This window comes from Anas platyrhynchos, chromosome 13, assembly GCF_047663525.1.
Source record: "Anas platyrhynchos isolate ZD024472 breed Pekin duck chromosome 13, IASCAAS_PekinDuck_T2T, whole genome shotgun sequence".
Lineage (NCBI taxonomy): Eukaryota > Metazoa > Chordata > Aves > Anseriformes > Anatidae > Anas > Anas platyrhynchos.
The window spans coordinates 4,270,970-4,297,651 of NC_092599.1; the positions used below are offsets into that span (position 1 = coordinate 4,270,970).

At 49.1% G+C, this 26,682-nt stretch overlaps 3 long non-coding RNA genes across 10 annotated transcripts in view; 2 read left to right on the forward strand and 1 right to left on the reverse strand.

The window, feature by feature from the left end:
- Positions 1-723: 723 nt before the first annotated feature.
- Positions 724-4,338, forward strand: LOC110353833 (uncharacterized). The gene is made up of 3 exons (XR_002404898.4): positions 724-1,142; positions 2,493-2,589; positions 3,287-4,338. It is a non-coding gene; the product is annotated as an uncharacterized lncRNA (long non-coding RNA).
- A 2,823-nt stretch (positions 4,339-7,161) lies between these two features.
- The window catches only part of LOC113845059 (uncharacterized), a 78,716-nt gene continuing 59,195 nt past the window's right edge, over positions 7,162-26,682 (forward strand). For 7 of the 8 annotated variants that reach the window (XR_011812504.1, XR_011812511.1, XR_011812505.1 and 4 more), the window contains exons 1-2: positions 7,162-7,318; positions 25,639-25,743. This is a non-coding gene — a long non-coding RNA (uncharacterized lncRNA). Of the gene's footprint in view, positions 7,319-21,140; positions 21,358-25,638; positions 25,744-26,682 lie in introns of those variants that run through there. The other variant, XR_011812508.1, reaches the window with a different exon arrangement.
- Positions 18,964-21,065, reverse strand: LOC106019010 (uncharacterized). The gene is made up of 3 exons (XR_001193491.5): positions 21,036-21,065; positions 20,579-20,702; positions 18,964-20,375 (listed from the first exon to the last, which is right to left on the reverse strand). It is a non-coding gene; the product is annotated as an uncharacterized lncRNA (long non-coding RNA).

Sequence of the window (26,682 nt, forward strand, 5' to 3'; positions counted from 1 at the left end):
GCATCCTACAGAAGTGCTTTCTCCCCTGTTCCACGCCGTGCAGCTGGCAGGATGCTTCCCTAATCGCCTTGCTGAGCCAGGCCTGCGGGGGCCACGCTCCGGGCCAACAGTCCCCAGGTCCGCCTGGCACGGGCAGTTGTGCCCAGCTATGAGAGCGAGTGGAAAAACCCTTCCCGTCCTCACAAACTTTCACTTCTGCTTTTGCCAAATTCAGCTTTGTTAATGCTTTCTGAGCTGCCTTATCAATTACAGCAATGGGTAACCCGATGTCGGGACAGCCTTCTGGGTGCGGAAACCTTCCCCATGCCTCTCACCACCACCAAACGGGGCACGCAGCACTGACACCCTCCCCGCTGCCACACAGCTACACACAGCTGGCTCAGCCCAGCAGATATGGCAAATTTATCCCAGATGAGTCAGGGCTAAATTTGCTCTCCTTTCACAAGCTCATCCCGCGACACGCAGCCCGTGGCTGCGGATGGCTGCCACTGTGGGGCTTCATCCCAAAAATCAAATCCATGCCCTGCCCCAGGGGACCCCGGTGCCAGGGGACATGGGGGCATTTCGGCAGCAAGGTGGGGGCTGTAGGTACCCAGGGGAGAGGCTGGGGCTGCTGCAGCAGCAGCAGGTGGGGGATTTATGGGGCCTCTCGGTGTCTGCTTTGCTTTTAAACAGCAGCCCCCAGGGCAGGGCGCTTCTGGCAGGCAGCTCCGTGGGCTGGGGCTGAGCACGGCAGCACCCGCCTGCCTCCAGCATCTCGTTAGTGGTGCTGCTGATAAAGGAGCTCCAGGCAGTCCCTGCTGAGCCCTGTCTCTGTCTCGTTGCCTTTCTGCTCAGGCCATCAGGCGGGGAGAGCTGCCTTCACGCGGGGGACCTGGGGCCCCCATCCCTGGTTGGGGTCAGCCCCTCACAGGGAAAGGGCAGCCCTGTTATCGGGGCCCCGTGGATGGATTTTCCTTTTCACCCTGAAGTTATGAAGCTGTGGAGACCCCGTGGTCCCTGGCCACGCGCTGCCCTGCCGAGGTGATGGCTAATTGAGACGTGACAGCTGGCAAAACAAACCCAGCCATGCCTCGATGGAGCTGGGTAACGGCTGGAGTCCTACAGCTCTGGGAGGCTCCGGAGAGCCGTGTTCAATCCAGGTGAGGCCATAAATCCTCACGAGGCACCTGATCCCCAGGGAGGGGTGCTGAGGGACTGCTGTGTGACTGCCCCTGTCCCCCCGAGTACCGTGCATGCAGCAGTCCCTGTGTGTGCTGCTCCCACCCCACGGCGTGCTGCCACGGTGCCACTGGAGACAAATGAGCCCCATCGTGGCACTTGTCCTCCTGCTGTCCCCAAGGACCCCGTGCTGTGCTGGCAGCTGCTGCAGCCCCGTGAGGCGGTGGCTGAGGTGCACGGCGTGTCTCGCAGCGCTTGGTCCTGTGGATGTGTCTGTGCACACGTGTGCCTGTGAAGGTGGGGTCTGCAAGAGCTCTTCGCTGGGTCCTGCTCTTAAAATATGTTTCTGTGCCTTGGGAGGGTGCTGAGAGCACACCACAGTGTCCCTGCCAAGAAGAAGCCTGAAGTTGGGGTCTCTTGAGTTGGGAGATGGCATCTTCTGCAGCTGGGCCACGAGGTCTCCTGCACTGCACCCCTTTTGCCAGGACTGTACTAGACGGGCTGGCCCAGCCTCTGCTTTGATTTTATGGTTGGAAAAGCAGAGATAAGCAGCAAAACACTACGGCAATGAGATGCACACCTGTTGTACCGTTTTAATCCTTCCACCTCCTGTTTGACCCGTCTTTTCTTCCTTGGGGGGAGCACAAGTGACCCATGGAGAGGAGGTCGGTGAGAAGCAGCAGAAGGCACGCCGGGGTTTGGGGTTATCTCCAGCATCCATCCAGCTGGAAACCTGCCTTGGGGTGAAATCCCTGAGGTGCCCAGGTTTCACAAACCTCTGGCAGGGCCCAGGACTGATGTGTGGGACTCGTTCACCCCAGCCCTCTCGTCGTGGGTGCCCTGTCTCGGGGCTGGCAGCTCAGCGGGTTGCTGGGGGCAGCCACGGAGATCTTGGTTGTGGGCTCAGCATGGCTGGGAGCTGCCTGCAGCGATGCTGGGCAAAGCGAATGCTCCCACCCCGGGGCCTGGCCCGGCATCTGGAGGATGCTGAGAACTCGGGGACGTACCCAGTCATCTGAGCCGTTTAATTCTATTACTCACAAGCTTTGAATAGCTGGTTTAAACACCCTTGACCTTCTGCTACAGAGCAGATCAAAGCAAATCTCTCTGCAGTGATACGCTTTATCTGATTCAGAAGGGAAGCATCCAATGAACTGCTTGTTTTGAAAACATTATTTTACGTTGTGCCCTATTAAATTGTTGACATGTCGCCCTCCGGCTATTTGGCATTAGTTATACTCAAAAGTTATCTGCAGCATTAATCTAATTTTGCCTTTCCTCATCTTTATTCCTTGTTCACCATATTACATTGTTTAACGAATCTGTTCAAGGCCCAAATTGTTTCAAGATGGAGCTTGATAAGCCAGTGGAGAGGCCTGCAGAGCGGCGTGGGACACGGGCTCCACATCACCCGCTCCAGGATGCCTGGTAGGAAAGGGACCCCTGTTTGCCTGAACTTTCCCCTTTCCTCTTATGGGCCCAGGCCTCTCCTGGTCCTGAGATGGACCATGAGGGATCTGGGGCTTGTACTGTTGAAATACATCTGAATTTTGGGGCTGGTTTTCACCTGGATGAGGTATAGTGAGTGCTGGAGCTCTGTGAGTGCCACACGACAACTCGAGTCCTTCTAAACTTTTCAACAAACCCCCTGGGGCTGTGAGGTTTGGAGTTATTGCTGGTACTTTTCTCCTCATCTGCTCTTTTCCTGCAGCCTGCAAGTGCTGTGGCCTTTCTCTACTGGTCTGAGTGTGCTGGAGATGTTTTTGGTGTGTGAGCCATGGACCCCCAGCCTCAGTTGCTATTGCCTGGCTGCAGTAGCTGCAGGGCTGGGTCAACAGCTGCCCTGAACCCTCCAGTCCTACCCTTCAGTGGCATTTTTTGAGATTTCTATTGAAGAAACTGTTTCTTAAGCAAGTGCTAGATCCAAATTGGCATCTTTTTTGTGTGTGTGAACCCATTAAACCATTGTCAGGGAGAAAGAAGTGTTGGTGCCTTGCAGCCATCAAAGCACCAGAGGGGAGGGAGGGCCCTTTTCCACCACCCCTCTGAGCTGCTCCAGGCCTTTGAGGGTTTTTTTCATGTACAGAGTCATATTTGTTTTGTCCTCCTGTGTCATCTGTTGCAGGATCTGGTGGACAGTTTGGAAGCAGCGAGGCTTGCTGTGCCAGAAGCTCTCATGCTCTCGCTCACTCCCTCGGTGGATGCTCTCACTCTTCGTTTGTGTTGCAATAGTGTCCAGATTGGAACCAGGTGAAAAAACATGCTCACAAAGCTCTCGGTGAAAAAAAAGGCTTGATTTAAAAAGTGTTTCATTTTGAGAAGGGGAAGAAAGCCTAAACAATCAGCGTTGTTAAAATTTTCCATCACTATCTTTTTTTATGCAATGCCATTTCTTTCAGTGCGTACCAAACCCCTAGCTTTCAGCAGCAATATGGGGCTCCTGGGAAACAGTTTTCATTAGGAGAACATGGAAAAGCCCCACAGAAATGGACCAGAGGTTTACAAAATGGAAACAACGCTTCTCAAGAAGTTGTTTTTCCAAGTTTGTAGTCTTTTCTAGTGGGATTAGAGTGGATCCACTTTGCTGTTCCCTGCATGAGCAGAACATGCAGCAACGGAGTCGTCATACCCAAGGAGCCACAACCGATAGCATCTGTGCATGCAAGTCCCTGCATGACAACCCGCTGGCTCTGTCAATCCCTTCCAGAGCTTTAGACAAGAATTTGAGCAATTTTCCTAAGACTGAAATACAGATTTGTACCTTCTGTTGCTATTAAATTGTCTCATGCATAAAAAAAATGACCCGTGACAAGATAAGGAGACTCAAGTGTTTCTAAAACCTTTCTGTGAGTTGAAAAACTGAATGAAGCCACAACAAACTGAATGTGTTTAACACCCTCTCATCTCCTTCTGACATGCCAGCGGTTGAAAATAGAGATGTAATTAAAAGGATTTGCAAAGCTGGTCTTACGCTACAGAGGCTTTTATATGATTTTTATAAAAAACTTGGGTATTTGTAGTATTGCACCAGGAATCCAAATAAATGTTCGTGGTTTGTCTCTTTTCAGCCCCCAGTATGTTGACTTTGGCCAAACATTTTCGTCTGTGCAATGCTGGCTATAAAAATGAAAGAAACAAATGAACAAATGTATAGCGAAGCTGAGCAGCCCGTGAGGGAGGTGGGTCCATCTACAGTTTGTAATTCTGGGGTGGGGTGGGGTAGGGTGGTAATCCACCTATACTGCACAAAAACAATGTCATTTACCAACATGGTCTGGATCTACAAGGGTTTATAAGGCCTGAAAGCTACAGATAAGCATTTAGTAGGATTTACTGAAGAGCTTTAAATGAGACTCTCAGCTCCTCCTGACTTTCAGCAGGACTTAAATACTTTTTGTGAGTCTTGCTATTTTTTTTCTGAACTTTCAGAGGTCTAAATACCTTCTGAAAATCTAACAGCCCCTCTCCTATTACCATATACACCAAAATATGATAGCCCAAAGGACAGTGGCAGGATCCCGACTAGCAAAACCAAAAGTGCTCCTTCCCACATGTCCTCTATGTGTGGGAATCACCGCCGCTAGGCTTTGAGGATGGTAACATTTCAGATGAGTCCTAAAACAATGCCTTTCATTCAGGAGAGAAAACGGCACCAACTTCCAGAAACACCACAGCGGTGCTCAGAGTGATGGAAAGCTTTGGGTTGCTCAACACCAGGGTTCCCTGGGGAAATCCCCCCTGTAAGCTTGCTCCGTGCTCTGCTGCTGGACCCTGCCAGAGATGGGACGCTGGGTTACTGGGGTTACTGCTCCTCGTCTGGAGAGGACAGACACTGGGAGGTAACTTGGAACAGATTCGTGGGTGACCCTGTTTCCTCATGGGAAAGAACAGCACAGGGCTGCCTATACATCTGCTTTTTTAAAGATAAAATCCTTCCTCTGAAGTTAAGGGGAAAAAAAAATGATGCAGCAGAGACAAGGAAGAAGATCAGCTCCAAAACTAACACACAAACAAGCAATTAAAAACAAATAACCCCCAAACCCAGAAGCTATAGATCATAAGGAGCTGGATCCCCTCGTGGCTATTAAACGTGACGGTTCAGATGGGCTCCAGCTCCCCAGGTCTCCGTACACAGCAGAGTGCCAGAAAACGAGGAGATGCGTGGTGGGGATGGCTCTCTGCTCCTCACTCTGTCTGTGTTGAGATGATCCATTGCTCTCCTCGTGAAGTCTGGCAATTCCTCTACCTGTGGGCTTAAGGGTTTCCTGAAGGGTTTTCTGGAGCACATCCCCATAGCAGGGAGCAGAGCGGAGATCAGGCTCTTACCAGGCTGTGCAAGCAGCCAGCTGCAGGGCTTTTGGGGGAAAAAAAAAAGAAAAGGATTGTGGTAGAGTGCCTGGTTGATTTAGAAGTAAATCTTAGGAAGCAAGAGCAGAGTGCAGCTCCTTACATCTAGCTTTAAAACTAATTGATCGCCTTCCCCGAGCACACAGACCTGTCTTTATTTTGAGTCCGTAAGGAAAAGTTCCCTCAAGTCACCAGAGACGAATAATCCTTCAGGAGTCACTGCTGACATGGAATTATATTTTCAGTCATTTTTCAGTTGTGTGCGTCTACATCCTGTCACATTAGTTTGCTAACACTTGCAATGTAACAATGAGACAAACAGAGCATTGTGCTGGTCCAAGCCAAACATTCATCTCTGCTTGGCACCGGTTCAACAGGCCTGTCAAAACTCCTTGCGAGCTGGCCAAAGCTCATTAACAGTGGTTGGATGCATATTTAGCATGGAAAAGAGCTTTACCAAGGGCTCTTAGTAACGTGGAGACTGAGTGGGGAGGAAAGAGTGGGGACATGCTCCTTGCATAGTATTTGTACCCAAAGTTGAAATAAAGGGGAAAATGTAAGTATCTGTGGAGGGAACATATTTCAAGGCAGTGCTTTGTGTGGAATAGAAGTGAGTTGCAAAATCCCTGGGCCCAACGCCAATCCTAAAGCTGTCTCAGAAGAGGCATCGATGTTATCACTCCTCGATGTGCACGCACGTAGGAGCTTGGTCTCCCTGGAACGGGAGCGGATCTGCTGACTCCAACTTTCCTTCCCAGCCCGCCTGTGGTGGGCTGACAGAGCTTTGGCCGCAGCTATCTCCCACTCCCACTACCCGGGGTTCACCGAAGTCAACACAAGGATCTGTTTTTTGGGTCTCGCACGAGTCCTGGTGAAACATCCTGGGGTGCTGGCTCGGCACGAGCTCAGCCCTCGGCAGCCTCCCGTACCTGTCGGGGCTGGTGAGGCACTTCACCAGGAGTGAGGTCATTACGGAGCCCAAACGTTTGTGTTGAGCTCAAGTCGAGAAAAGAACGATCAGGGTGTGAGCGACAATTTCCTGCCCATCCAAGATATTCTCCTGGTTTTACTTTCAGCATCATCCAGCTTCAGCACATCTTTGCAGCAGATCCTGCAGGAAGGCTGCTGACTTACAAAGACAAAATGTCTGAGGAAATTTACTTCCAAACACACATACATGAGATAGAGAGAAATCCGTTCCTATTTCATGTGCCCTTTTTCATACACCAGTGTCTCAATTAGCCTGAGAGCATCTATTCCTAAATTCCTGTCTCCTAAAACTCCTAGCATAATTCCAGTAAGTTCACTCTTGGACAAGGAACCATGAGAGATGAAAAGCCTATTGCAGGAGAAAAGCAGAAAAAAAAAGAAAATCTATTAATACTTAAAAAAACTTTTATTTCCTTTGCACCTAGGTGATTCTTTATGAAGGTGAATAATTAAGATGATAGAATTGAGAAGATCTTTGAAAAAAAAAAAAGATGATGAAAGAATCTATTCACGGACTAATTAACAGAATGCTAGAAGCAAATGTTAACAGTTAACTGATTGAGTATTTCAAGGTGTGGTTCATTTAAACCTAGCACCTCTGATTGCTTGCTTACTTCAACACTTGTATGCTTGCTTGCAAACAATTGCAGCATTTGCTCTGCTTGTTTTTTTCCTCCCATCTCTCTATGAGCTCTTGAATGCCCTGAGAGGAAGCCCTATAAAAGCCCTATAACTTGCATTTCTGCCCATCCAGAGATGTGCAAGTAATTTAGGGTCATCCAGGAGAGGGGTCTCTGTGTCAGGATTTTTCTGTGCCCAGGTGAGTATCTTCTGAGATCTATTTGGAAGATGCTGATAAGTTATTGGATTGCTTGTTGTAACTGTTAATCCATTATCAATTGCTGGACTTGAGTGTTTATGGTTTTAAAATGGAAACCACTTTAATATTAATACTCAAAGGTACAGAACAGAAAGGTACATACAGAACTATCAGAGCTGTTTGAAGTCTGCAAAACCTAAAGAAGCTCATAAGAGCGGAGAAGGCATCCAGAGCAGGGTTTTTCTTATCTCGCTGGCCTTTGGGTGAGAGCAGTTTTCTCTGCATGCATCCCGCCTGTCCCCTGCCCTGGGGCTGGCTCCTCCGCAGAGCCTTCTTCCACAGAAGATGCCGTAGTGTACAGCTGTAGGCTCCAGCACATCTGTTAAGAATCTAGTGATTGTAGCTAACAGGATTTTTCACCTTAAATGAGGTTTCTGTAAACTAATCTGCGTGTTTTTGTTTGTGGGCCTCCAGGTGATGAGGGAAAACTTAGCTGCAAGGCTTTAATGTCTACTGCACCCTTATCCCAAGGTGCTGAGAGGCCTAATTGCGTGAGATGTTACTCTGTTAAAGCAGTGCTTAGATTTTAAGTAGATTTAGATTTGCAGTTAAAATAACAAAGCATAGAGCGTACCGAAAGGGAAGGTTCCAACCACGTTAGCCTGACTGTGTTGCATATCCTGTGTATTTTTTTATGATGTGAACCCTAATACACACGTTTTACCGAACCCCCCTGACTTTAATATCGGGTTGCTTGTAAAAACTCGTTCCATAAAACGTGAGCGAGGCGAGCCTGGCTGGCAGGGGAGCGTGGCTCCAGCGGTGCTGAGGTCCCCAGCTTGCACCACAGCTGCTGGGACTCCGGCACCTCGCTTTAGGAAGCCCTGGCACCCACCAGGCTGAGGCACCGGCACCCTCCAGTATGCAGATTTGCTGCTGCACAGATCTATGTGCAGATATTCTCTTGCTCAGGGCTGCTTCCAGCCCCCTGCAGAAGTGTACCAGAGGTGACTGGGTTTGGCACCTCAGTTTCTCATCTGTGCTGTTTCACCACTCGAAAGCACTGCTGGAGCACCGAAGGTGACATAGGTGGTACTGGTGACAGTCTGATAGTAGTGATGGTAGTGGGCATTTGCAGGACAAAGCAATGAGGTGTGACAGCACAGGAGTAAAGCTTCATCTCTGGCAATAAGATTTGTACTAGGGAAAGGGAATAGCAATTTTTTTTTTTTAAGAGTCACTATGAAACTTAAGAGTTTCTTAAAATAAATTACTTCGTACTTCAAAGAGACTGACTTAATTTTATTTTTACTTTTTTAATAATGCAATAATCAGTAATAGATTAAATCTCCATTCCCTTACAAATCCTCTTGCACAGTAACAACAGAGGAAAAAATCTCTGGAGGTACATTAGGAAAAGCAATTTGAACACAAACCTGGATGGAGTGAGTTTCGTTCCAGAGGTAGCAAGAGCATCCACCTGGCCCTTTCCCTTTTACAGGCTGCATGCTTGATGAAGCCCTGCCTGAAAAACTGTAGCCTGTGAATATTACCCAGCTTTTTTTTTTTTTTTTTTTTTTTTCTCCCTACAGTAAGTGTGAAGACACTTCAGCGCCTGTGAATTAATTTTCACAGGCCCTTTAGTCAAGGAAACCAACTTAAGGGAGAATTGCTGCCAGCGTGGCATAGCCCGGGGGTGCCCATGTCCTGCAGCGGGGTGGGGACAGACCCACAGCCCTGCTGCAGCCTGTGGCCCCAGGGAACCTGGCGTGGCTTTAAAAAACGATGTGTTTCTCTCTAGTTTCTGGCCATGGCTCATTAAACAGAGAGGTGAGGTACGTGGTCAAGTGAGTTATGGCTGGGAGGTGGGGGTGAGCCTGAAGTGAGCAGGGCTGCGTGGCAGGGTGCTGGGGCTGCTGCTCTGCGCTGTAGGGTTGGTGGAACAGGGAGGGGAGCGGGGGCTTTCTGCTCGGCGGGAGGCTCTTCTGGAGCAGTTATCACCGGGACATCTAATGAGCCTGCCTGCTGGGGTGGAACGTGCTATCTCTTCTGGAAGCAGAAAATTTTGCTTCTCGTGCCGTCTGACTTGCATCTCTCCTGAGCATTAAGATTAGCACGGAGAGAAGTGTTTGGGAAGGAAAATTTAAGTGCAAAACTGCTTACTTGGTAAAATGTGCTTTAAAGTGCAGGGGAAGGAGGGAGGGTGTATTTGTGGACCTTGAGCTTCTGACACATGATGATGCTAAAGTACATGTGTGATGTTTCTTCCGTTGACATCTTAAAAGTGCAAAGTCAGCACTGGCCAGGATGTAGATAAGCGTGGAGCTGATGAATGCTTGCATGGGAGAAGCTTAGCTGGAAACCATATGGGCAATAAAAAGGCTGAGAGCACCGCAGGCAGGTACTTCTGCAGCAAGTTCCCCATTAAACCCGGCTTTTCTGCTCAGCCTCAGTGCAGGGGTAGCGCAGCCTGGCCAAACCCAAAGCAGATCGGTTAAGCCTTGGCCGGCTTGGCTTCAAACTGGCATTCAGTGCTCGTGGCATCTCGCATCGATTGTGTAAGATGCACAAATGATCTGCTGTTAGCCTCTGCCTTGCAGAAACCCCGAATGCCCGCTCTGCACCGGAGCAAACGAATAATTGAGAACATCGCCGCTGCTCTCCAGGACACGTGCGCTCTCCTGGATGCAGAGGTTGACAAGTTGCATTAAGTGCAGGATGTTTTATTAATCACCAGAGTAAACTAACACATAAAACCTCCAGAGCTCGCTGGCAGGAAGGCAAGTCACTGCTGCCCCAAGGCTGGAATAATTTATGCTCTTTTCTTTTAATGTACTGCCTTTTCCTGCAACTCCGCAAGATTTAAAGCCCTTTGGAAAAGGGCGTGTGTTTGTGCATGGACTCCCAGCTCAGACAGTTGGAGCAGCTCCTCTGGGGGGTCACGGTGGTGTGTATTTGCTGAAGGAGAAGCTGACATCTGTCCCTGGGACACGCAGGTTTTGTGTAGAAGTGCAGCCAGCTCAGCGCAGAGCAGGGCTGGCCGCTGGAGTCAACGAGAGCTTTGCCACTGACCTTGAAGGATCCAGGATTTCACCCCTGACTATACAGTAGCTGATCCAGCCCTTTTGTTCATCAATCTCCTGGAGGAGAGCTTCCCCATAAATCGTGTCTTGAAAGAGAAGAATGGACCTGACCTCGGCATCCTCCCTGCGCTGGGCGTTGCAAGGCCCAGAGCCTCCTCGGTGCTGAGGGGCTCCTCGTCCTGCTGCCAGCGAGACAGGAATTTATCAGTCAGCTTTTACTGCCCGTTTTGACCAGCAGGCCTGTCCATAAGTCGAGGACCCACTTGACAAAGTGAGAAAGTATTTTTAGCATATTTGTATAGGGAGGTAATAGGTACGGTAGAGAGGGAGAGCTCCTTGTGGGCAGAGGGGACACTTTGGGGTGCCGAGCCCACCAGGCACGGGCTGCCAGGGCTGGGACAGCCATGCCCAGCCTCTGAGACAGGGCAGCCTCTACAGAACACCTTATGGACAGCGATCCTCAGTGCCGAGGAGATGGAGAGAGGGCCCCAGCAGCAGGGCAGGCTGCTCCTGCTTTGCCGACGGCGTTCTCGAGCTCTCACAACATCCTCGGAGTTGCTGGAAGTTTTTCCCCTGTTGGGAGCCCCCCGCTGACTTGTGGGCCTCTCGCTGGCAATTTGGGCAGAATCTTCTTTGTTCAACGGCCTCCTGCTGCTCTTTTCTTTCCGCATTCCCCCCACCCCCTTTCTCTTTTCTTTAAAAGCTTTATGGCAAAGCAATAAGTCGTTTCCCACCTCCGCGCCTCTCCATTCTCAGACCCCTCTCCTAAGTTACAGGAGTTTTTTTTTTCACCTATACGTTTAGGTCAACCCCAATAACACTGTTCTCAGCTTATGAAATAACCAGATTGAAAACTGGACAGTAAGGGGAATCTGAAACCAGAACTTTTTTTTTTAACTTTATAGCAATCCATACTGGTGGGAGTGGGCTCTGCAGCTGCCCCTCTGGCACTTGCTGCTGCATGTGATGGGCTCCAGTCCTGGTCACCCCTGTCAGGATGGAGAAAGGGGTCAGACAGAGCTACTTGAAGTATATATATAAAATAAATCCAACCTTGCATGTGATATTTTGTCCACTTCTCCATCCAGCAGCTTAGTTCCACTGGCTGGGTGAGCCCGGCAGCAGTGGGGCTCTCCTGCTCCCAGGTGCTCCAGCCCACAGGTGCCTCATTTTAGAAGCAGCTAATGGGTGAAATTAATGATGAAGCCAATGTTTTCCAAAGGGATGCTTAGTCTGAAAGGAAAAGGCAGCCCTATCAGGCTATTCTCACCTCTGGGCTTTGCTGTCTGCCTAGGGTTTGGTGCAAAGACATTTATTTCTCAAGGCCCTGGGGGAGAGCCATGCGTGGAGGCTGCAGAGGTGCAGGGATGATAGGAGGTGGGGAAGGAGAGGTGTGCTTCCTTCTTTTGCCCAATTTCAGGGCATGAAGCAGCGTGTTGCAATAACAAGGTGGCAAAAGCCGATGGGATGTCAGTGGGGCTGGTGTCAGGGTCACTCACCATGATGATCCATGGGTCTCTGTGCTGTGGGCAGGGAAGCGCCTTGCTGTGACAGAGCTCTGTGTTAATTTGGGTGGAATAAATGGGTTAGTAGAGTCAAAATAGGATTGAGTCTCTGCTACAGTGCAATGTGAAGCAGTTAACTGAGGTCCAGGGTATGAAATCCTAAGAGCTTCACTTGCCTTTTTCCAGAGTAACCATTGCCATTACAAACCATTTGCTCCTTTCACTAAAGCTATAGTGAAAAGAAAATAGGCTTCAAAATTTCAGAGGTAAAGCACCTAAATTGGAGAAGTTAGCTGCAGAAGGTTACAGCAGCACCCTTTTGGAGCAGTCTTATTAAAATCTCATGGTGTATCACTTAGGCCCAAGCCATACAAGCCTCCAAAAGCAAGAGGGAAGAGCTAAGGTAGCAGACCAGAAGCGCTGTTATTATTTTGTCCTTGGTGAGGTCCCATTGCAGACACAGGACTGATGCTCCAGTCCCCTCCAGGCACGGCTCTGGGTGCAGTTCCATTGATGCTGATCTTTCTTCTTGAGCTAGCTCAGGCTCCTTCCCATCTGTATCTTTTAAAGGCAGTTTTCTGCATCAGTCCAAGGTGCACAGATAACCTGCTCAGCGGGAGACGTGGCCCTCCTGGGAAATCTGTGCTGGCTTCAGATAGACCTTAATTTATTTGATAAAGGCAAAAGTGTAAACAACCTAATCTCCCCTTCAGGCCTCACAAGTCCTCCTAATTATTAGCACCAGAAGGAAGCTGAGTTAGGTTCTTCCTCTACCAACCTTGAGAATTATATCCATTTCTAGGTCTCTCTTTATTATTATTATTATTATTATTATTTTAACCACCAGCACGTTTGGGTCTATTTTGGCAATCAATAACAAATCCTCGCTCTTTGCTGCATGCTCCCAATTTGTTGGGGCTGGGAGCACCACCGATGACTTCTGATGCTTTGTGGAAGTGTGTCCTGGGACCAGGGATTTCTGGCTCACTGCTTACTGGTTTCTGTGCATCTTAGGGAAAATAAAGGATGCAAAGAAGGTATACTGAGATTTTTTTTTTTTTTTTTTTTTTCTGGTGTCCTTTTATTTCTCTTCCTCATACCTCCTGGGTGAAGACTACTTTTTTTTTTTTTTTTTTTCCTTTTTTCTCCCCAGCCTCTTTTTATCTCAGAGGCTTTAATATTCAGAACTAAAAAAAAAAGAAAGTAAATGGAAGAGGTAAATCTCCAAAGTCTGGACACTACAAAGCTGCTGAGTAGGATGGAGCTGTGTGCAAGTAATTGCAGGGGGATAAAGGAAGCCAGCCCTCGTAGCAGGGCACAGCTATTGGACATGTGTTTCCTCTGTCTTGTGGCACTTCATGATACTCAGAGTGTTTTGGTAGTCAGCTAGAGCTGTGGGATGTATAGAAACCAGCTGTGTGCATTTAGGAAATTCAGTTATCTGGACCCACAGGCCTACATTTTTACCCCTGATATGAAAGGTTAAAGGTACACATCCTATTGTACCTATGGCCAAGCCATTTTGTTTGCTCTCTGTTTTGTCTCCCAAACTCCTAAAGTCAATGCTGGGTCCACATTTCCCATAGTAGAGGTCTTTTAAAAAAGGTGCCTATGGCAAATTGGAGGCTCTTGAGCAACCCTATTGCTCAGGTAGTGACATTCTTACCCTGCTCCTGCGCAAAATATTTCCTCATACAGTACTTGCAAGGATACTGCCCCTATCCTTCTTTTCTCCTCCCTGCTTGGGCAATTGTCTGCTCTTTTCTACTCTTTTCTTGTGTGAACCTTCATTGCATTCCTCAGGTTCACTTTGGATTTCTTCCTAAATAACTTTTTTTCTTTATTATTTTTAATGTCTGTTTTCATCTAAATCTAGCTCTTTATGGAAAACATGAGCAAGTTTCCGCTCTCCATCCTGCTCCAATGCAAAGTTCAGCCCCCAAAGAGAGAAGCTGACAGAAGTCCATGCTTCTCGTGGAGCACAGGGCAGAGCAGCACTCTCTGGAAGGATGAAGGTGGCTGTGCTCCTTCTGTGACTTTCCCCTGGGCATGCTGTGGTCTGGGCATCAGCTGAGCACTCCAGGGGCTTTTTGGGGCCTGGAGGTTCAGCATCCCAGTTACTGTCACCTTCCCCTCCCTGTCCCTGTTTCTGACAAACCCTGCTTCTGAATGTGGAGGAGGTTGAGGCAGGGGAGACTGAAGAGTTCACAGTTTTTAGGCAGGCTGGAAGATAGCAGTGATAGGCACCAGCACCAAGCCTGGCTTAAGTTTAGTGACACAGCTTGGCTGGGACCAAAAGATCCCATAAAACCCAAAGGAAAGATTTCCATCAGCCTTAATGGGCTTCTGGTTTGACCTGATGTGGAAAAGCTCCCAGTGACTCCAGGGGGATCTGTGTGCCGGTTTCACACATTGACGAAGTTAATCTTTTTTTCAAAACAACAAGAAAGACATCTTAAAGCTCTCTTGTGCCTGGGCTCAAGGCACCTTGTGGCTGGCTCCTGCTTTGGCAAAAAGGGCTCAAACTGCAGAGCTTCTTTGGGGAATGCGGGTGCTTTGGGTGATGTGAGGTACAGCCCCTTATCCTGTGCCCATCCTGGCCGGTCCCTTCAGGAGCTGCGTTTGTCCAGGGCTGCTGGAAGTGGAGCATTTCCTAATATGTAACTTATTTCAGTGCTGTTCCAGAGGCTGCTGGAATGCAGGAGACTTCCAGAGTATTTTAATAAATACAAAAATTTAAAGCAAGTGCAGACATGCTGGTTCTTGCCAACTCTCCTTCCTTTCTCATTCAGGGTGTGTGTTGCTTTTATTTTATTTTTTTTTCATGAAGTACCAGCTGAAGAAAGAGCAAAGCAAGATATAACGTGGGTGGGGTGGAAAACTCTCTGTCCTGCTCCTGGTTTCCAGCAAGCTCCCTGAATTGTTGGTACCATGTCGTTCTGCCCCGCTGCAAGTGACCGGCTGAGCTTTCCCACAAGAAGTGCATGTGGGATTTGAGAGGGGAGATTATGTGCAGAACATGTTTGTTTCTCTGATCATCCCCAAATATAATGGCTGGGTCCATCACTTGTCAGCGATGCTGGGCATGAGGAGGATGCTCAGGGCCAGGTACCACATCTTTGTGGGCTCTCCCTCCTGGAAGAGGGATGAAGCCACAGCAACATCCCTGAGCCAGAAGCTAATCCATCCCCACACAACCAGAAACTTATGCTCCAGAACCACAGAAATTAGCTTCCCCCCACTCACCTTGTCTCGAATTTAATCCTGCCCAGAGCTGGTTCAGCACAGTCTCGCTTCCCTGGTATCTGTAGGCACGGAGACTCAGCCATTCTGACATTTCTGGCTGCGAATCCTGCCCTTAGCAAACACACTTGATGCTGATACAAGGTCTCTTGGCTGCCTGTGCTCATATCCATCTGTCGCGGTGGCACCGTGCCCGCGAGCAAGATGGTGTGCTATATTTACTGGAGCATAGGTGCCAAGCGGACCAGATGTTTTCAGCAGGAACGTGAAGCGGGGAGGCAGGGTCCCTTTTAAAAGCACTGGCTCTCTTGGCAGCACTGCGGGGCAGCAGCTCCTGGGGGCTCCTCTCCCATCCCTAAGGGCACTTGCCAGGGGTGAGGCGATGTGGCCCCGGCCATCGCAGCCCGATGCTGAGCCAGCCCCGCAGCTGGTGCCTGCAGCAAGCATCCTTGGGCTGCCACAGCCTGAGGCAGGAGGGATCCGTCCTCCTGCTGCCCTTGGGGATGGCCGTGCTGGTAGCGAGGTGAGGAGCCTGTGATGATGCTCAGGGCTGCATTTGGCAGCCGGGAGCACAGCCCTCAGCGAGGTCTCAGGAGAGGCAGTAAATAAGATGTTATTTTCCTCTCCGTCTGAGCGATGACTTTCTGCCAGCTGTGTGTGAGCCTTGCTGCAGTGCCTGATCACCGTCCCTTGTCCCCTTGGCTGTGCCATGTCCAGTGTGGGTGATGGCAGCACTGGGGTGGGATGTGGCATGCAGGGTACTGGGAAGGGCTGCCCGTTCACTGGCTGCTCTTGTTTTTCAAGCAAGTATTAAAAAAAAAAAAAAAGCATAAAAAGGGCATCAGTATCATTTGTGAGTGTTTTGGGAAGCAACTCTTTGGTATCTGCTCTCAGCAGCTACAGAAAAATCAGCCCTATAGGATTACTGGCTGCTTAAATTCAGGAATCGAGAGTGTTTGAAGTTCCTCTCTATTAACAAAACCCCTGGAGTTTTTTCTTGATATCATTGTCAGGGAGATGTTGAGGTTTGAGATAGCCATCCTGTAAGTACACTGGTTCCGCTATCAGATGGGGATCTGAATGAAATTTGTATGCCTTGAGTTTTTTCCTCATGCTGAAAGAGTTGAATACGACAAATCCCAGGTAACTCAAAGAGCAGCTGCCTGTGGGCACTTCGTGGCAGGAATGCCACTCTGCCTGAGAAGAAATGGGATTCTTCAGGGTTACTTACTGGCAAGAGAGAAAAATACATTTAAAGAATGAGGGAAAAAAAAAAAAAAAGCTAAAAGTTTAAGCAATTTTTGCAAAAATCTGTCGGTTCTATATTTATTGTTCTGATTGACTTAAAAACTGAACTGCATCTGTGTTATTCCAATTAAGCAGCTCGGTGCTTCTGTGGTGTCGTAGCGAGCATCTTGTCATGAAGTCGAACTCTGGAAAATAGTTTTTAAGCTCCTGGGACCAAAACCTGTATTTTTATTGCTGTTGGCTGCTGATGTTTGTGGAAGTTGGAGCAGTGACCTGATAATTTGCCAATCACCACGAAACATGCGCTGCTTAACGTTTGTTCTTGGTGTCCCTTGTGAAATCTGCGCTGCTTGAGATGCTTCATGAAATACAGCAAAGCTTTTTAAATTTATGGGGAGTTGTGATAGACCTGGGAAGCTGACGCTGCTGGCTGTCATACAGATGAAGCTGTCTTTTTGTTCAGTGCAGAAAGCTGAACTTCGTGCCTGTAGTGTTAGCTGGTGCCGTGACTTACGAGGACAAAGCAAATACGCCGAGCCAACCTCAGAGCTTGCAGCATTTGTTTGTTTTTAAGTAGAGCTGGCCAGAAAACAAAGACTTGGTAATACTACTGTAGTGAGGGCTTTTTTTCTTACCTTAAAGTTTGAAAGCTTAGGATTTATTATTATTATTTTTTTAATAAAAACTGTTGAGAAGCAGAGACCCATCTCCTCCAGACAGCAACCAGGCGCAGAAGCAGAGGTGCTGTGGTGGGAGAGCTGTGACCAGAGCCGGGGTGAGGGTGAGCATCTGAGCAGTGACAGGTCTTTGGGCATCTCAGCAGCTCTGCTCTGAGCCACCACTTCATGACGGCTCTGGGAAATCCTCACCAGAGATGCTGCTAATCTGAGCTGATGCATTCCCCCCAAAATCCCCAGTTTCAAGAGATAAAGACATCACCCGCACGCGTGACTCATCTTTTTTTTTTTTCTTTTCTTTTTTTCCCTTTTCAAATTGATCGTGGAGCCTGTGTGTACTGCTACAGAGGGAAAACACCTCAGGCAGCCAAATGGAGGGTTTTTTTGGGGGAAGGAAGGGGGAAAAAGTCCTCGGTGAGTAAGGAGGCTGATGGGCATTGCTGGCTGGGGGCAGGCAGACCCTGCTCACTGCATGGGATCAAAGTGTGACTGGCAAGGGGAGAGCTTGGGCAGGTTGTGAGGGCTCAGGAAGGCTTCTGACCACCCCAAATAGATGAGGAAACCACCCCATGGGGCTCGCCCCTGCTGGGGGGAGGCTGGAGCGAGGCTAAGGGTGAGAGGGGCTCCTCTTGGCCAAACTACTGACAACCAGGTACAGCCACTTGGAGCCTCGAGGTGTATTTAATGAGATTAAAGTTCCCTGCTCGCTCTCCCTTGCTCTCTTCCAGTCCTAATTAACTCCCACTTAAGCTGCCCATTCCCAGTCATTGACCTCTGCAGGGGCTTGGGGTCCGTGGGTCGGTTCCTGTGGGGTGTCCCCATCCCGGGATGGGGTACGGCAGCACCACAGCACCTGCTCCCTTGTCTGCTGCTGCTTCCATCAGAAGGCAGCATTTTGGAGCAGAGGGAATGCATATGTATATAATATATATGTATATTTTTCCTCTCCCCACCCCTCTGTCTTCAGTTCCTCCCCTCCTTGGGGACTGGGCTCCTCGCTGTGGTGAGCACACCGGCTCCTTTCCGGGTACTTTCCTCTTGTGGCACGGCAGTGGGGGAAGATCTCTGGCAGCAGAGAGATGATTTGTGCTGTCACCTTGTGCGGTGTGGGCACACGGGGCCCCTGGTTGTGGTGTGGGCACACGGGGCCCCTGGTTGTGGTGTGGGCACACAGGGCCCCTGGTTATCCATCAGGGTGTGGAGCAGCTGCCAGCACCAGAGTCCCTGGAGTGGGTGGGAGAGGAGCGGTGTCCTCAGGTTGGTGGCAGATGGAGGAGATGAGGCGATGGAAGAGAAATCACTCAGCTGTCCGTGCCCCCTGCAGCCCTCCGTCCCTCCCAGCTGCTGCTCATCCTCCCTGGCTGGGACGTCCTGGGCTCTGCCGAAGGAGAAGCCACCTTCGAAGGGTATTTTTAACATCACCTTCCTAAAATGTAAAGGCCAAAATCTCCTGGCAGACAGAGCACTATTCTTCTCTCTGATGAAGAAACTATTTCCTTGTACATCTGGTTCATATTTTTCTTTAGGTTTCTGCCAGAAACAATTCTGAAAACAAAACGCAGAGCAGAGTGAATGTATACATTCCTGAAGGATTCCTTCACGGCTCCTCTCTGACCCAAACCTACAGCCCTCCTTACCAACCTTTTTCATTTCTTTTTAATTAGTTTTCCTTTCAAAATGTGAAAACATATGGCCTGATTAGCTCTGGAACACTGCTGCCTGCATCATATAAAATGATCTACGTTTAGAAAATAATTACAGTGAATACAACAAGAAAAATATTCTGGTGCAGAAACTGTTTTTTTTTTTTTTTTTTCTACTTGTTTAAGCCCATTATCTCTCCAGTCAGATTTGTCTGGAAATCCTTATTAATGGCTGCATTACTTGATTCTTGCTGCTCTGAAATGTTGCATTTTTTCTCAGAAATCCAGGTTTTAGCCCCCAGAAGGGGAAGTGGTGCTGTTTGGAGATGTGGTTAGGCTCGGTGTGCAGCCCTGCGGCACCTTTCCTGTGCTGGTCGGTGCCGCTGCAGTGCCGTGGACATGGTGCCAGGGCAGCATCAGGGTGTGCTGCTGGGTAGGGGGTCAAAAACCAAAAGTAAACCAAAAAAAAGCAATGGGAGAGAGGTATCCTAGTTCTGCTCTACCTAAACCACAATAATTGAGAGGGATGGGATGGGAAATGGGTGGGTTGGCATGTCCGAGCGCTGCCAGCACCTGTGCATGAGATGAGCCCCGTGGTGCTGTCACCAAACTGCTGCCCCCGTCCCTGCTGTTGGGAAGGGAAAGCCTTTGACAGCCATTGGCCTTCCCTAATTGGGAACAGAGGCTGTGCATTAAGAAAGAAATGTGTAGTCCCAAATTATTTATGTTCCTAGCGGGAGCAGCGCGGTTGCTGCTTTGCAGTCAGCCTCTGCTCGTGTGTTTTGCCAAGGTATCCAGAAAATGTCTGAGCTCAGACCACTCATCCTGCAGGCAACCCAACAGCAATGTTTGCAAACATCTTATTGAGGGGGGGGCTTGAGTTGTTGCTGATATAGAGAAAAAAGTCTGGGTGGGGAGTAGGATCCTCTCTGCCCCCCTCCAAAGAGCTCTCTAATTTCTGTCGGAGAAGAAATTCTGATGTCTTTAATTTCTAGCTTAGTTTCTTTGCAAAAAGAACGAGTGCAAAACGTCTGTGGGCTTTGTGAAGGCAGTCCGGGCTGATTGCTTTACTGGGAGCAATCTGGTCTTGTTCTAACTTGACCTGAGGAGGGAAGGGTTGGCTCACACGTGGCTTGCAGGCAGCACGGCAGCTCCAGCTCCTTCCACAGAGCTCAGCGATGCTGCGTGGTGCTGAGCCCAGCCCTGCGAGGACCAGGGACTGCTCCTGCCTCTCTGCAACTGAGAATCAAGTGGTCTGGGCAGTGGGAAAAGAGCTAATTTGCTGTTTCGTGTAGTAGCTGGATCTCATTAGGCTCAGCTGGGTGGACGAGAGGTCAGGGCTCCCCTTGAGGACCGGAGCTGCCATCAGCGGGGCTGCGGTTTCAGGTGGGGATGGAGGAGGGCAAGTGGTGGCGGCTGGAGTATGACCCCACCAGCATGTTTCTGGTCACTTTTTAACCCAATATAGTTGTTTATTCAAACGTGCAAGTGCAGGGAGCTGTGCTCACAGCAGGAGCAGGGCAGCCCTGGCTCAGACACGGTGTGGGGGCTGTGGGAGGGGGACGGGGCTGCCCTCTGCCATGGTGCAGTCCAGAGCCTGCTGCCCTCCTGCAGAAGGCTGCTGCTTTCATGCTCCTCATTGCTGCTCCCTCATCCTGCTAAAAAAACGAAATGACTGATTACAAAAATGGGAAAGGATTAAAATCACTAAAAACAATGCAAAGGGAAGAAAATAGATGAGCTAGCAAGGGAACGGGCTTATCACTTCTTGAGCAAACAAACAAGTGAAAGCTAATTTTCCAAGCCAGCAATTGAATGATTAATGAACCACCTCGTGATTAACCCTTCATCACAAGCTCACCTCCTCCAGATAGCTGCTCTGCACGGCTCTTGCTCTGTTTCACATTGGAATAAAGATGCAGTTTGATGGTCGTAAATCTGCAGCTCAGGTTGTATTTCAAAGGACTTTGACATAGCAGGGATATCTGGGGAAGGAAGAAAACATGTTGTAAAGACGTTCCAGATGTACGACGTACAGCTTTGTCTCAAGCACCACCCGTTTGTGTGTTTTTCCCAGCATGCCATCAAAATAACCTCTTTGACGCAGGAACAACATTTTTTAAAATATGAACTTGTCTTTTTTACTACATTTTGCTAAATGATTAATTTGCCTTATATTAACTTAAAATGAGCTCATTAAAAGATTTCTTTTTTTTTTTCTTTGAAAGCACTGCTCATTATACTATCATTTTAAGTAATTAAATCAGAATAAATGGCTCTGTGAAGCTATTTTAATGTAACATCTAATTATATCTGACCTAGACGCTGAACTATAATCATTAACTACATGAACTGTGTAATGTTCTGCAGACTCTTTAATAATTTATACAGGCAGGATTCAGCTGCATGGCGTTGTAAGCTGAAGTCATTAGATACCACGCACCTGTAGTCTGCTGGGGGCTGCTGGTCGGAGGTTGCTTTTGGGGCTGTTTTTTCCCCATTGCAGCATCAGGCCCCTGGAGCTGCCAGCTCAGTTTGGCCAGGCTGGGTGGCTTCTCCTTTATTTTGTGTGCAAGGATGGAGCACGTGTGTCCTGGGCACGTGTCTTGATGTTTCCTTCTGTTGGACTCTCTAATCAAGGTAATGCATTTACACCACGTGTATTTAAGCTACATTAGACTATAACTTAGACATTTTTCCATGTGTGGCCGCAGCACAGAGTTACAATAAGTGTTGGCTTTTGCTGTGCTAACAGCATCATTGGTGTTTCCCTTCCACTGAGGCTCAGGCTGTGCCTCCATTTTAAACAAAATTTTCTGATCTGTTTGCATCCAGACTTCTGTTCCCTGAAAGATGCACTCATGTGAGATGTACTCCTTAAAATAAGCGTGTGGGGAAGAAAGACAGGCTTGTGGGGCTCTGAATCTCTCCCTGACCCAAGCAGAAAGAGGGGTTGGGTGCTGCAGATGGCCCACCCATCCTCCTATTATCGCCGCTGGGCTGGGTGCCTGGTGGAAGGGGACCACGAGCACCATGTTGCAGCCCATCCAAAAATTGCTGGTGCCACCTATTGGTGGAAAGCTGCCGGTTATTACATGATTAATGCGTGTGGTCGTGCCCTCTGCGTCTGGTTTCCCAGCGGGCAGGTGGGTCGAGCCAGTTCTGCTGTTGGTTTTGGTACTGGTAACTGGTGGCAAACATTGCTTGTGTTCCTCCTGCATCTCAGGTGTGATTCTCATGGCAGCGAGGTGGGTTGTGGCAGTGGCCTGGGAGTTTGCGCAGAGAGCTGGGGAGGGCACACCGAGCAGCCAGGCTTGGAGAAATGAGGGCTTTTGGATGTGCCCATGAGGCTGCTTGGCTTAGAGATGATGGGTGTTCCTCTGTCTGTGACCATCAGGACATGGGGAGAAGGCGGTGTGTTGTAACGTGGAGGTAGAGATGCTCATGTGGGGCTCGGAGGTGGGAAATATCACCCCAAGATATCACCTGGAGAGGGATGTGGAGCCTGGGGGATTCTCCAGCCTCACAATGGAGGTGAGCAAGAGCTGGGTCCCTGCCTAGAGCCCTGCTTGCCGCTGCCTTGGTGCATGAGATCTTTAGCCAAGCCCTGACAGGCACCAGAAAGCCACGCTGGCCTCCTGCCTGGTATGCTTCAGGAGTTTTATAGCTGTCATACAGCACAGACCTATATTAGCATCAGGTTTAATACTCCCGGGAAACATCCAGCCACAGCACTGACATCATGGACTAAAGGCTCCAAAGGTTCACTTGCTTAAGTGGCTATTTGTAACAGAGTCTTTTAATAAAAGCTCATTAAAGGGGAGCTCCTGCCTGAGCCTGGTTTCTGAGACAGCCGGACCGGAGCACCAAGGGCCAGCCTCGCCAGACATTTTGGGAGTGTGGGGGAGCAAGCAGCCCCTGCAGGGACACGTCTGGGGCTGGAGAGAAGCATTGGGTATTGTATGGGAGCTAATTCCTACTGCTGGTGTTGGAAGGGCTGGTGGGATGGAGACCAGAAGGGCTCAGGCTCATCCCCGGTTCCTCCTCCCCACCTTAATTGTTGATTATTTTAGCCCCCAAGCAAGGGGCAGAGGGTGCAGGGTGCTCCTGAGTTAAGCTGCAGGGATGTTGGTGCTCCCCCTACGCCGTGTCCCTGAGCTTGCAAGGACCAGCCCTGTGCCACCACCACGATGTTCTTGTTCCAGGCTAAACCTGAAGCACAAACTGCACTCAGGGCTTTCTTATTTTCTGTTGCAGTTTGGCTGAGCCTTTTTTTACCTTGTGCTTCAAGAATAATCTGAATTCTAGGGAAGAGGTTTTTTTTAAACGCCTGTCTCCTCTGTAATTTTTCTGTCATGCCATGGAGAGGAGCTGCTTGAAAGATTTCAGCAAAGAAATTATTCTCTACTTCAATCCTAGTTTTTTGTTGTTTTTTTAAATACCTAAAAAATTACTCTTTGATGTGAAAATTATATGCACTTAGAGATATGCTAATATGAAAATGATTGGAGAAATGTTGAGCATGGAGAACAGCTCATTTCCAGGCACTCTCCTTCCCCACCTGCATCTCAGACAACCTCGGTCTCATCCTTCCCCACGCGGGTCTTTGTCTAAAGCCACGTTATTTACGTTGTACAAGTTACTCCTCTTTTAAATAGGTTCAAAAGCAGATGCTTTGTGTTTGTGTTAGGGGATTTTTTTCCTTTTTCCAAGTGGAGTATGCCAGTTTGGTGACTTCAGCATGTGGCTTTGCCAGACAGATGATGCTGAGGTTCCTGCTCAGGTGATGCTTAAGGAGCAGCTGCAATTTCGGGGGGCTGCACACCCCTCTTGAAGCCCTCATCAGTCACAGCAGAGCTAAAGCTCCTCAGCCTCTGTTTTTTGGGCACCGAGCAAGTTCAAAGTGGTCCTAAGCTCCCTCTGCTTTTCGTTTTGCATGGATAAAAGCTTGCTGCTGACTGAGCTAACTCTGCTGGCCTCGGCTGCTGGTTTTGAGTGGCTGCAGCCTGGTCTGGTGTCTGTCTGCTTTCAGAGATGTTCTGCTTGTAGTTCTTCACATATGCAAAACGTGATAAGCTGGGGAGAATGGGATGATGGTAGGGCAGTAGCTGGGATTGTATCTTCATGTCTTCTTCCCTTGCTGGCTTCAAAAGCAGGATTTGGAGTCTGCAAAAGCAAGGCTGGTATCATCACAGCGAAGGAGGACTTTGTTTGCAGCAGGTGCCCTGCTGGGTGCCCGGTGTGGCAGCTGAGATAGGAAGAGCTTTGCAGGAAGCCTGAGAAGTGGGAGATGTGTTTTGCCTGTGAAGGCTCAACGCGCCTCTGCTGGTGTCGCTCCCATCCTTTAATGCCCCTGCTGCATGGGGCCCGTTCCTTGTGGCTGCTGTCCTGGCAGCCACTCAGCTCCAGCAAGTTGTGCTGGGGAGAAAACCCCCCAAAGCCAGCCCAATATATCGATTTCCCAACTGTTGTGCTGAGCGGCTCCAAATCCATTGGTCACGGTGATGAACTTGAGGCTCACCAGAGGCCGTACCCGAATTCCACCGAAACGTGCAAACCACGCCGTGTCACAGCTGCGTCGCCTTGGTGTATTATGTGGTTCCAGATCTGCTCTGAGAGACATGAAAAACCCACAGGAAATTTAAAATATCCATTTCAATAAGTGCAGTGCCTTCCCACGGGGATGGCACCTGAGAAGTGTCCCCAAAAATCAGAGCAGATGACGCAGGCAAGCGGGGTTTCCATTGAACAGGTGTTAAGGGTACACGATACAGAGCCTCGTGGGGCTGGCAGCTTCTGCTCGGAGTTGTGTTGTGTCCATCTGAGTCCAACAAAAGCTGGAATCCAGCAGCTGGGGGTGGAGCTGCTCTTCACGCCTGGTTACTGCTGGAACCTGGCTGCAGGTTGGCTGTGTTTCTGGCACGCATCGCAGGCTCTCAGCTTGCCCCGATCCCCAGGCTGGAGCTTACCCTTTGCTTTGCATTAAACAAATTGTTTAATCTAAAACTCACGTGCAAATCTGAGGGCTTGGGTATAGGCGAAGCTTTTCTGCTTTCTGTCCTAAACTTAAATAACTCGGAGACATGTGGGCAGTGTTTCAGTCCTGCCAAAGGGAGGACAAACATGAAATTTTCCTCCAGCAAGGCCAGTTCTGAACAGGCTTGGCTTATTCCAGGGGGGGAATAATGCCCTAGGGTAAGGCACTGGAGAAACTGGCCCTATCTATGAAGCCTTATGGTAAATAAATCAATTGTAACAAGCTTTGACTTTCCCATAAACGTGCCAAAGTATGAAGCATGCTTGCATGGGGTTGCGTGAGCGGTTTTGAAAGCTTAGTGTTAGCTGTTGTGTGTAAGCAGTTCTGATCCTAGAACGTCTGGGTTTCACACGGGAATGAAGATATCCTGGCTCTTGGGAGACCATTAGAGGGAAGAGATTTTAAGTGTCTGAGATGTGTGTGCTGTGAGTGTATGTAAAACTGCAGGTACTTGGAGCCTGTTACCAGTGCAGCAATGAATCAAAATAAATAAATGCAAATGTCCAGAAGAACAAAAGGAACATTAAACAGGCACTGCCTTCTTTTCTGGGAAACAGCAAAGTTTCAGAGTCCATAAATAAAAACCTTCTCCTAATCTAATAAATGTTCCTGAGGTAACTGGTAGAAATACCGAAGTGGTCACTGGGTTGTAAGGGAGCATATTTCACTCGTGCCCAGCAGAAGGACCTGAAGCCTGCGCAGCCGAGTTGATTCATGGCCCTTTGTAATGTCCCGGTTATCCCCAGTCGCAGCAGGTTTTGTGCAGCAAGCACTCCACTATGTCAATGTCTTGTTAATATTTTAGGGGGAACAGAGAACAAACAGATCATAGTTCGCTGATGTTTTTTTTCTTTTTTTTTTTTTTTTTTTTTTCTGGGGAACAGGCTGCTGATAACACTGGAAGCCCACACAGAAGTGACTGCTTGATGTGCTCATCAGTGGAGGAGACAAAACTTCCTTTGAACTTGACAGCAGAGGAGAGCACCCAGGTGGGTCACTGCCCGCAGCGCGCCGGGATGGATGCAGGCACCACCAGCTCCTGCGGGGCTGAGGTGGATGTGCTGGGACAGCCTCCCAGCTGGTGTAAGCTGTGTTTTGCTGTGATCTGTGCAGAAAAATCAGAAAGGTTTGGTTTGAGCATCCCTGTTATGTCGGGCGCTTCTTCTCATCTTCCTGCCGGTGACAAACACAACCTGTGTGACTGCACTTCACAAAAAAATACATCAGAGAATCCTTGCAGTGTGTCAGGACAGGCAATAACAGCCCATTTCCTCTCGGGGTGTGCTAGGAGGGACTGCTCCCTTTGCAGATTGTCCCTTGCTCAGCATCCTTTCCAGTAGCGGGTGGCTTCATCTGATGCTCCTCGGCCTGGAGGCGGTGCGTGGCTGTGGGCAAGGTGGGTGCTGCTCGTGGGCTTTCATCCGAAACCTGCCAGAGGCCCTGCAGGCTGGGTGCTGCTGGGGAGGAAGGGTGTGAGAGGGCTTTGGTTTGGTTTGTGTTCTCTTTATGCTGACCTGAGGGAAAGAAGGCTAAATGTGGTGCACAGTCTGTGCTATCACTCGTGAGGATATCCTCTCAGAAATCCATATCTACACCCTCCCCAGTATTTATCCAGGGCAGGATGGTTCCTGGAGTCTCCTTAGATGTGTTTCAGCTGTAGCATTTTAGAAAACCATTGGTGACGTCAGGTTTTTCATATATACACAGACGAGAAAAGCCTCTTTACCTGAAAGAACCCAAGCACACAAACAAAACGATGTGATTTCTGAGCAGCCCTGGTTTTTAAGGACTTAGAGTCAAATTGTGCTCCGGTGTTGGTGGTTTGTGCTCTGGGAGCTGGGCACCTGGAAAAGGCATTGGCGTGGCGACCGGCTGCACGAGGTGTCGGTTTTGGCAGGGGGACCTGGTGCTCTGCAGGGCTCTCAGAG